General features: G+C 50.8%; 1 protein-coding gene across 2 annotated transcripts in view; it reads left to right on the top strand.

Annotated features, from left to right (window-relative positions):
* Positions 1–8159: 8159 nt before the first annotated feature.
* MGA (MAX dimerization protein MGA) overlaps positions 8160–10746 on the top strand; it is a 64459-nt gene continuing 61872 nt past the window's right edge. For both annotated transcript variants that reach the window (XM_027750135.2, XM_039389080.1), the window contains exon 1: positions 8160–8397. The gene's annotated coding sequence lies outside the window, so the exon portion shown is untranslated. The remainder of the gene's footprint in view (positions 8398–10746) is intronic.

Below are 10746 nucleotides of genomic sequence, written 5' to 3'. Positions count from 1 at the left end.
CTATTTATTTATAGCAGAAATTAACATGGCTCGATATTTCTCAGTTTTTTCTCTTAATATACTCTAGGAAATATTGCCAGTCTGCTGAGCTCTGTCAAGCTGTAGGTAGGGACCTGGAACTGAAGACGCAGTTGGCCCATGGGGATGTTATTTGGGGATTTATGCTCATGCACTCAACCATCGTCTCAGTGGAAAAGACCTCATCCCAGAGGCCTCCTGCACCACAGATCTGAACCGCCCATTGATGATGTGAGTGTAAATCAGTCTGAAAGGCACCAAGATCATTGGAACTTGGTTTTCCAGCATGAAAGAAACACAGCTGAGAGAAGGATATAGTCTGTAATCTGGAAATACACCCAGTCTGCCTATATGCCATGCCCTGACCTCTTCTGGGTAAAGATGATCTGCTGGGATGACGTTGGTTTTCTTCCTTGTGCCTGTTCAGCTGCTGAAGCATTATTTAGCACTGCTGAGCCCTGATGCTGATCTCACAGCAGGGGCACTGCGCAGCAGCTCACGGAAGTCCAGGGGATGATGCCGTCACAAGGCTGGCAAGAATTCAACACTGTGCTTTACAGCTTGCCTGTTTATCAGAAATCTGTGAACGAAGAAAATCTGTACTTTTCCAGCAAGGCTCTAAACTTTCATAAGAAAAAAATGAATGGATTTATTTTCTCAGTAAATATCTTACAAATTCTCTGAGCAACAGAGCATCACTGACACTGAGCTTGGCAAATAAAGAAAAATATGTTCTCAGCTCAAGAGTAGTGAGAATGTGTGTAAAATCCTAAAGAAGACAAGGCTTTCTGTGGTCCTGCTGTGCAGTAGCAGGGTGAGGTGTATCTCTGTTTCCCCCACAACTTTTTTCCTGGACCTGCTATCACAGGTGAAAACAAGGTAACATACAACAGTGGGAGGTGGGAGGGCACAACACGCCTTTCCGTCAGTGCAGATGAACCCACAGACCATGGGTGACTGTTACCACGGATTCTTCCCACTTGAAACCTTGCTTGCAGGGAGGATGCTGGAAACAGGAGCCGAGATGGCTGTGCAGGCATTGGTGATGGGATCTCTCCTAAGATACCAGATGCACAGAAAAGCCCCAGGGCAGCCTGAAGTGAGCAAGCTTTTATCCTGAGGACGTTTGGCGATCAGTTCAGTTTTGCACCCCCAGGGCCAGCTGCAGAGGGCTGGCCAGCGAGCCGGTGGTGTCTGCTTCAGCAGAGAGCCAGGAAAGCTCAGAGACAGCAGTGGTGGGATAATGTGCCAGTTGGGGACATTTTGTCCTCTGTAGTATGACATTTCTGTGTCTCAGAAATGCCACTCTTCTCTCCTACAGCAGGAATTGGAGCTGCTCTAGGGAGTCATCTGACAGTAGACTTTGTCTTGATTTTTAAAATCCCTCACGCTCATTGTTTATGATCTTCAGAAGTACGTCCATAAAGGCAGCTGAATGTAGGCCCTTCAGAAAGCTGAAGACAGTCATTTTTAATGACCTGTAGGTCTATAGGAGAAAGCCTTCCCAGAAGGTCCTGTTTCCCTCGCAGCTCTCATTCCAGCCTGCCTGCCTGCTCAGCCATGAAATCCTATTTTGCATCTCACAAATGCAATTTCAATACCTCTCTTCAACCACACTCTCCTTCCTGTCCTTAACCCAAATAGGATAGAGAGCAGCCATCCTGCCTGGCTTGCAGCAGCCCCTGATCTCTGGCAGCACTGCCACCCACGAGGATGCTGTGCGTGCCCAGCTGGATCCTTCACCTTCTTGAAAAATTTAGGACCTTTGCCACCATGCCACTGAACTGTCCTGTGAGTCTAATGCAGCAGGCACACTCTTTCAGACAGCCTGAGCGCTCTACTCTGCTTAGTGGCCTTGCTGGTGAACAGTAAAGAGTAATCTTGGTTATGTTTCTGAATGCATATTTTAATGTGATTCAGCTGGCGAGAGGGAGTAGTAGATTGCTGAGGGAGAGAAAATTCAGTTCTCTGGCTCCATGCAGTCTAACAGTTCGGAGATTTTTCTTGGCCAGACTTTAATTCTGTACCTCCCGCAAAACTGCAGGAAGCAACTAAAATTTGGCCCCGAACTAGTAATTTTTGCTTTGCATTGACATTCAGCGTGCAAAACCTGATGAGATTTCTGGGTGTACAGTTGGTGAACTGTCCTGTGAAGAAGGCTTGGGAGAGATGCAGAAACACCTTCAAGTGCCAGCTCTCGGTCTGTACAGAGTTCGTTGCTTGTTTGCTCCCTGGGCTGCTTATGCAGTTTTGTGATGTGGTTACATTGTTTATCAGCAGCATCTATGAAGAAAGTGCTTTGTGTGTTTGATGATTGCCTTGTCTGTGCCATTTTTGTAGTTTCTGTTGATGCATTTCAGTGAAATACATAATATGTACATAACATTATTGGCTTTAAGTGGACACCTTAGCATGTCCTTGCTTTAGATAAGGATGCTGCATTCATAGTGAATGTACTGTCCTGACAGTACCTCATCACCCTGCATTGGGGAGTTTTGGCTGAAGCCTTGCTGGGACATGGGCTGTGGGAATGCACCTACTGCTCACAAGCTGCCCAAGGGCTGCCAGTTCCCAGGCCTAGTGAGGAGCTTGACTGAGGTAACCACCCTTGCCCCAAACGGGTACAGCATAAGCGGTGGGTTGCTAATGCCAACTGCTTTGGCCTTCGAACATGCTCTGCCTGCATTGTTCCCTAATGAAGCTGTAGCTTTTGAGCAAGTTTCCTTGCCTCAGGCCAGACTGTGAGGGCTGGTGCTCTGCTGCCAGGTACCTGGGTTGCCTGTCTGGGTTGCGTGTCTGCCTCAGGAGATTTATTTTTCCTTTGTGTTAGCCTCAGAGGAGGACACGGGTAGCAGACAAGTGCTTAGGACAACGAGTTGCTCTGGGTGGCAAAACTGCCCATCTTGCTGCTTAGCTCTGTCAGGGCAGCACTGCTGAGGCTGGAAGACAGGGAAGGTGAGAGGGTGCCCCCCCACACAAGTGGGACAGCTGATGCCTTGGGCTCTCTTTGCCTGTTGTTGTCCACTCAGACACCCTTCAGAAGGGCAAAAATTTTGCAAATGTGTGGAAGCCTCTAGATAGTCTGCAATGGTCTGAAAAGGGTTTCCAACCCATCCAGCAAACCTGTGCCCCCACTGCTTCCCCTCTAAGGAATGTACCATTCCCTTTCCCCTACTCTGCTCTCTTCCCTTTTTGTCCTCCCTGTTAGCCCCAGGGCAGGCCTCCTGCTTTGGGGAAGGGCCAAAACCTTGGCCCCAGTGTGCCAGTGGCAGCCTGGGCTGCAGGGGCAGAGCTCTGCTCCTTGCAGGAGGGATGAGCTGTGCCTGCTTCATGTCTCCTTGCATCGGGAGAGGCTGCAGGGCACGGATAGAGTCTGTTAGATCTTTAATATCGTTTGGGGCTCTCAAAGCTGCTTGAAATGAGGATGTTGCAGCATGAGAACTACTATCTCCACATATCTGAGAAATCACCACCACTTCCAGCTTAAAGGAAAATAATTCTAGGAGCCAGCAAGCGTCTTGGGCGCTGTCGGGAAGGTCAGGCAGGAGCGCTGGCATCGGGTGCCTCCACGCCGCAGCTTCTTTCGCACTGCTGCTGGCAGAGGCGTGCAAGGGGTTCGCAGCTGGTGCTTCCTGCCGGGGCTCCAGGGCAGCTCCCGCTCCCGTGGATCGCGAGCGATTGTCGTTTGGGTTCCCGCGGCTTGTGCGCTGTGGCGGAGGAGCCCTGGGCCGCGCTGGATGGAGGCACCGCGCCCGCCATCCGCTCGCCCGCGCGGGGGGACCCTGCGGAGGCCGGGGCCAAGCGCAGCCCCGCGCCCCCCTCCCAGCACACTTAAGGCAGGTTTGTCCCCCAGCCCCCGCCCCCGTTTATTAACGGGACTCGGGTCGATGCTGCTGCTATAGCGATCTGCCCCCGGGAGCTGCGCCGGCAGCCGCCGTCCTTGGAGCTTTGGTCGGGGAAGGGTTTAACCCCTCGCGTCTGGGATCGCCCGTCACCGCGGGGAAGAGGCAGCCCAAGGCCTGGGCAGGGTGGGGTTGAGTATTCGGGCAGCGAAGGGTTTGTTAGGCTGCGGTCCCTTCGGATGGGGAAAAGGAAGGAAAAAAGTCTGGCCTCGGCAAGTCTCGTGGCAGCACAAGAGCCAAACCTGTGGCGAACAAAGCAGCTGGGAGAGACAGCGAGGCTGGGAGAGCTCTACCGGCATGGCCGGGGCTGCTCCCTCCGGGGAGCGATGGTCTTTGGCCAGATCCCAAAGGTAGCTTGTGCCCGTTAGGAACTTGCCCACAGCAGGGAAGCCAAGTCGCAGCGTCTCATCACTGATGCATTCCCAGGAGGTTTCTGCCTTTAAATACCGTGCCCGGAGCAAACTGCGGAGAGACGCGCCGGAGCCAGCAGCTCCCTTGCTGCGGGTGCTGCCCCAGGTCTCCTTGTAAAAAGATTGAGGATGAGGGGCTGAAGTGCATCCCTGTTTCAGCCCTGCTTTCTTTGGGCTGAGGAGGGCAATGGTTTGGGAATTCAGAGGTCACAACTGTCCCTGGTCCCTGTGGAGGGAAGCTGGGACAAGAAAATCCCCGTAGAGAAGAGGACTTGGCCACCTTGCAGTCTTCTGTAAAGGAGAGACCAGGAGCCCAAACTCGGAAGCACAGACTCCCACTTGTGTCTAGAGATAGAGGAGGCCTCGCCATCACTGACCAGAAAGACACAGGAAAGAAGGCTGCAAGTGGGGAGCAGTCTGGAGACCTCAGTTAATTCTTGCAGGGCTTTATCACATGTGAGAAATAAAACGAGCAATAAAGCTAGGGGCAGGCCTTATACTTTGCCTGCCATTTTTCCTTGTAGAATAACTTAAGAAAACATGGACAGGCTTTTCTCCCAACCTTACCTCTCCAGCCCCAGTGCCTGATTCCTGGCCTCAGGCTTTGGAAAGAAGAAAATTTCTTGATGTACAATTACACTACTACCTTTGCAGCTCTGGTGCTGGTTATAAAGGGAAGGTTCAGGCTTAAACTGTGAAGAGGATGGACAATAGCAGTGGCTCCAAGTGTAACCAAGACAACTGATCTTTATTAAACTTTTTCCAACAAAAACAACATTAGGGAAACTCTTAGAAAGCAACAATCATCAATGAATCCTTTCCATGTATTCAGATAAGAAAGTCCTTATTTGGGATGCAAAATTCACGCTAGGAAGCTAGTAAATGCCAGCTTCATAATTATCTCAGCAATCTTTATCTGGCTCCCATGTGTCTAATGCTGAATTAATGAAAAATTTACACATTATTTTCTTCATATGATCCTGACTCACTCAGTGCCCAGGAAGTTGCATCCTTAGTCCTGACATTTTGCAGACTTTGAATGATTGATTAAAGCATTTAAATAACATACTTCAAACAGAAGGGTGGTGGTGGTTGTTAAATATAATTATGGTTGTTTAAATGTAATTATTTTTACATTTTGACTAATTATAAATGGATATTATTATTGGAAGAACAAAATTTGTTTATCGGGGTTTGAATTCTGCAGTCATCGGGAACAAACACAGCAGGTAATGAGTTTGGCAATAAAATGCCAGCCTTCAGTATAGACCAGATTTAGCACCACCCTTTCTCTTTGTATCACACTTCCTTCCTCCCACGAGCTCAGCCCACTCAAAACCTGTATCATTTCTTCCTATAAAAGGATGTGCCTGTTCTGCTCAGTTTTCTAAAACCTTTATTTCCTAAATATGCTCCTCAATAGGAACACTCATATTGGATTTACAGGCCCATTTTATCACTCTTACTAGGATGGGTGGGGATGGAAGAACTGAAAAGGTTGGGGTTGTTTGACTTACCATGAAGGGGAGAGGCCCACAGTGAACAATCTGTGAACAGGAGAGTGGAGAGAAGTGGGATAGCGAGTGGGAGCCTCTGGGTAAACTGATGTTGTAGAAGAGCAGTGCGGTCCCTGGGCAAACACGCCCATGGAAGAACAGGTACTGACTGTTCTTCCTCCAGTTTCCCTTTTTAAATATTTTATTCAGAAAGGAGTGGGGGAGTGGGGGAGGAGGATTATTCTTTTCTTCACTTATTTAAGCTCCCTGAATCTCTAATGAACAATACTCAGCCTTAAAAAAAACCCCAAAAAAACTCCAAAGAGTAGCCAACAAACAGAATAATTTTTCTGCAAAATCTCACCATGTAATAAGGGTATCTCTGCATATCTTCAAAGGATATGCACACTTTCAAAATTAAGATTTCCAAATCTGACTTGCATAGGAATTTATGTAGCAGAGTAGTCATGAGATCTGCTTCTCCCAGGTAAACGATGGTTTTTGCACTTAGAGACCAAACCAACATCTTATCAATTTATTTATTTATTTAAGCTGTATCACGCAGTTGGCTCATTTCTGTGATATTCACGAACACCATCAGGTTTCCTTTAAAACTGCTCCAGTGCTCCAGTCAAAGTGTCTTTTTCCCCTGAGAAATTATTATCAATGACCTACTTCCCCTCCATGTGTTATTTTTCATCTGTCCAAAGCTCCAGCATCTTTGATTGCTTTGGCATTACTTCTTTATCCTTTCCTGGGTTTGCAACATCATCACATTTAGTGTCAAACGGTAAATTTTATTTGCGTGATGTTTTCTCTGCTTGACCTGTTAACTGGGAATTGGGCACACATCCCTTATAGTAACAGGAATTTCAAAGAAACCATCTCTTCGTCTGCTTAGGAACTCCAAAAAGATGGGACCTAGGCTCACCAGTGCCTTCTGCACTGACACCCAAACTCTTCCAAACTTTGGCCCTAAGACCGAAAAAGCCCAACAAAGATTATGCACTGGTTAATACATTTGTAACCTTTGTATATAGAGTCCTCAAAAATACTTATCTAAGATGTGAGAGATGATATTTTTTAGCTTCTCAGATCTGGGAACCAACCACTCAAATCAGGATCAATTCAAATGGAAGTTTAATTTTACAAAAGTATAAATTTATGCCTAATTAGGCACATCCCTTTTTACATTCCTTGTGGACTCCCCAGCCATAGTGACACGTTCTCAGTAGCATTACCATGCCTGGGGAATGCTGATTGCTGCCATGACTGAGCACCTTTCGAAGCCAAGATCTCCAGCACAGAAATTTCAGCCTAGGGCTACAGTATGGTGCTGTTTACCATCACCTTTTGTCTACATTTTTAATTAGGTTCCATTCCATCTGATCTGCCTTTACCCAAGTCAACCTGAAATTATTTTTCAAGACCGCACAAGAGGCCTGGCCTTCATCATTGACATAGTTACAGCCTCAGTTGGTTACAATTGCCATTTACTTCATCTAGGCTCACCTACCTGTACATGCCCATGCTGCCCAGAGCTCAGGAGGGGTTGTTTACATATTTTTTTAACTTCAACATTTGTTAAATTATTTCACTGTGTGCCCAATATAGACTTTCCAGATACTAATCTCCAGAATCACCTTTTACCTGAGCCACGCAGGTCTTTTAAATTTAGAGGTATTAGTGAATACATCCCCATGCTGGAGGGCCACACAGCCTTTATTTAACTCTTGCAGCTCATACATAACCTCAGGTAGTTTTCAGGTAACTCGGAAATTACTGAGAGCGCAGTCCGCGGGGGTTCAACAACCACGCTTGTCCCGGGCGCCCCGGAGGAGCCTTGTGCGAGCGGCAGCAGCATCCACAACGTGCGGAGATGCTCATGAACTGCGGAACCACGCCGTCGGCGTTCGCTCGGAGCTCCAGGTGCCCCCAGAACATCGCACCCCGCCGCACACGAGCGCCCGTCCCGTGACAAATGCCGTGACAAACGCCGCCGGGCGGAGGGCGGGGCCGCGGGAGGAGCGTGCCCGCAGGGACCGCAAGGACCGTGCCGCCCCCGCTAGCCCGCGCCCGCCGCGGCCGCGGGAACGCGCCCGGTGTCCGGCCGCCCCTCGGGGAGGACGCGCGCCCGCCACCGCCGGCGGAAGCATTGCTGCGCGGCCCCACGCGCGAGCGGCGTGTTCTCCCTCGCGCACGGGCAGGGGAGGGGCGGGAAGGGCGTGGCCCAGCGGCGCCGGGGAGCGGAACTGCGTCGGCGGGCGGGCCCGGCCAATCGGCAGCGCGCCGCTGGCGGGGCGTCGCGAGGCGGCCGAACCGCGCGGCCGCCGCCGCCACCGCCCTCCCGCCCCCCCGCCCGGCTCTCCGGCCGCGCGGCTGCGCTCCGGTACCGGCCTCGCGGCGGCCTCTCCCCGCGGGGGGAAGGAAGGAGCAGGGGGAACGTGCGCGGCCCACGTGACGGGCCGCGGCGGCCAATGAGGACAGCAGGAGGTCGCGCGTGGCGGGCGAGGCCCGCGTGGGCTGGGGCGGTGCCGGGCAGCGCGCGGAGCTGGCGGCGCGCGGAGCCAGGTAAGAGCCGCCTCCTTCCCCCTCGCAAGTTTTTCACTCGAGGTGGTGCGAGGCGTGCGCGCATCACGTGAGCGCGGCGGCCGCCCAATCACGCGCCCGCGCGCGCTGCCTCTCCGCGCGGCCGCCGCCGTGTTTGAGGCGCGGGGGCCGCGCGCGGAGCGGGGCGGGAGCAGCGGCCGCGCGCTCTCCTCGCGCGCCTCCGCGCCGCTCCGCCCGGGGCCGCGGGCGGGCGGGACCCGGGGGCGCGGGCAATGGGCAGCGGGCGGCGGTCACCTGACCGGCGTGGGGGTTAACAAGCGACCGAGCGGCCCCGCGGCATCCGGGCTCTCCGGCCGGCAAAGGTCGGGTGAGGCCCGGCCCCGGGCAACTGCCGTTGCTCCCAGAGCCATCGCGCTCCGAGGGACTGTACCCTGGTGGAGGCGTGGCCGGCGCCACCCGCGAGGCGGGGCTGGGCTGCCGGGAGAGCCTTTCCCGGGAGCGGCCGCGGTGCCCCTCGGGTGCCCCAGGACGGCGGGCAGGGGCGGGGCGGGCAGCGCGCGTGCGCCCCGGCACGTCGCAGGGGGCAGCGGCTGTTGGTGCCCTTTGGAGCCGCCCCCGGTTAAACTCCTCGTCCTGAGCTGATGCGGAGTTTAAAAGGGGGCTGAAACGCAGAGGCCAGCTCAGGGAGTAGGTTGAGTCCGGGGAGATAAGTAGCTTCTCATAACGTGGCTGGAGCTTCTCGCGTGACTTCTTAAGATGTCAAATCTTACACAACAGTCGTGCTGCCTCGCTCCCAGTGTGAACTGTCTGAACTCGCAGGCCGTCTGTAATCGCACCTGATGGAACAGGCTAAAGCCCCAAAGATTTGAAGTTGCTGCAGACTCTGAAAAGCAGAGGTTGTGTAAAGAAGAGGGCAGGCTCTGATGCTTTGGTCTTGTCACTTCCAGGTGTTCTGTCCAGTGCAGCCTCAACACCCTTTCAATGCCCTCACCACAGTGCCTTGTGAGTTTGTACTAAGGACTGGAAAGGGAAATTGATTCTGCTTGAAAAGTGTTACTGTGGGTGACCATTTTTGTGCCCGTGTGGGAAGAAACATAGTTCTTAGGCCTGCCAGAGATGGGCAGTGTTCGTTTATTTCTATATTCGATCAGGCAGCAGTTGGCTGTTAACCACACCTACTGCTGGCTCAGTGTTGGTGCAACGCTGTTGTGCCTGCCATGGGAGGCAAATGTGCAACTGGAGGAAACCAACCTTAGTCTCACCTGTAAATAAACTTGTGTGGTCACCTACCAGAAAACAAAAATTGAAATTCTTTCTCTTTAAGGTTATGTCATTTCTTCATTTACATGCAAATCCACTAGATCATTTCTGAAGTATGCAGTTGTGTGTGTGTTGGCTTTTTCAAATGTACTTTCCTAAGGAATGGGAAGTCAAAGACGTTCTTCTTAGAGGGCAATGAAATAGATCTCTGCCCAGAGGAGTGGGAAAGAGTTCTACTCTAAGAGGAAGCTGTTTTCTGGCTGCTCTTTCATACATGGCAGAGGATCTACTAAAAAAATTCAGCCATGGCATGTGTATAGAGAACAGTGCCATTAGCTGTGGCACCAGCAAGACTTACTTGGTGTCTTTTTCTTCCGTAATTAAGGATGTGTTGTGGTGTGTGGGTTTGCTTTTTTCTTCTTTAAGACTGGGTGACCTTAGAATAAAGAATCAAGTTATGGTGGTGGAGTTGCTCTTGTCTCTCCACAGAAAGATGGAACACGCTTTCACTGCTTGATTTTGGCTGGTTTCAGTACCTGTGATAAATCCTTGAAATATCTTTTGCTGAACTGGATAAGGAAGAATGCAATGAAAACTGTATGTGTGAAAAGGCTGATGAAGGCTTGTTATGAGAAGAAAGCAAACCGAAGGAAGTGATTTTTGTTTTTTGGAGGTTTTTTTGTTTGTTTGTTTTCTGTCTTCTTTTTAAGATTAAGCCCAAACCAGAAAGGCAGCAAGGGATGTGAACAGCCTAAAAGACAGAAAATGAATGTGGTAGCCACCTATCTACAATGAAAATCCATTCATTGCTACAGTCACTATCTTAAGGAAAAGCCAGTTTGGAGAATGACAAGATTGTGAGCCGGTTACTGTTAAGTACTTCTGATGATGGAATTGTGCTGTTTTGCTCACTCATGTAGTACAGTGCTTTCTGCTAATAGTGTGGTCTGCCTGACCACAGGGTAAGTCAATTTATAATGAATATGGATATAAACCTGGAACATGTCACCAACAGTCTGGACTTTATTTGGCATCACTCTCCTTTTTACCATAACTAAAAAGGGGAATACAGGTTCTTTGGTAGTTCTAACTTGATGAGCCATTAGTGAC

Source organism: Pipra filicauda, unplaced genomic scaffold (assembly GCF_003945595.2).
Source record: "Pipra filicauda isolate LSUMZ 115617 unplaced genomic scaffold, ASM394559v2 scaffold6_size6359152_pilon, whole genome shotgun sequence".
NCBI classification, from domain to species: Eukaryota; Metazoa; Chordata; class Aves; order Passeriformes; family Pipridae; genus Pipra; species Pipra filicauda.
This window is presented reverse-complemented; position numbering and strand designations above follow the sequence as displayed.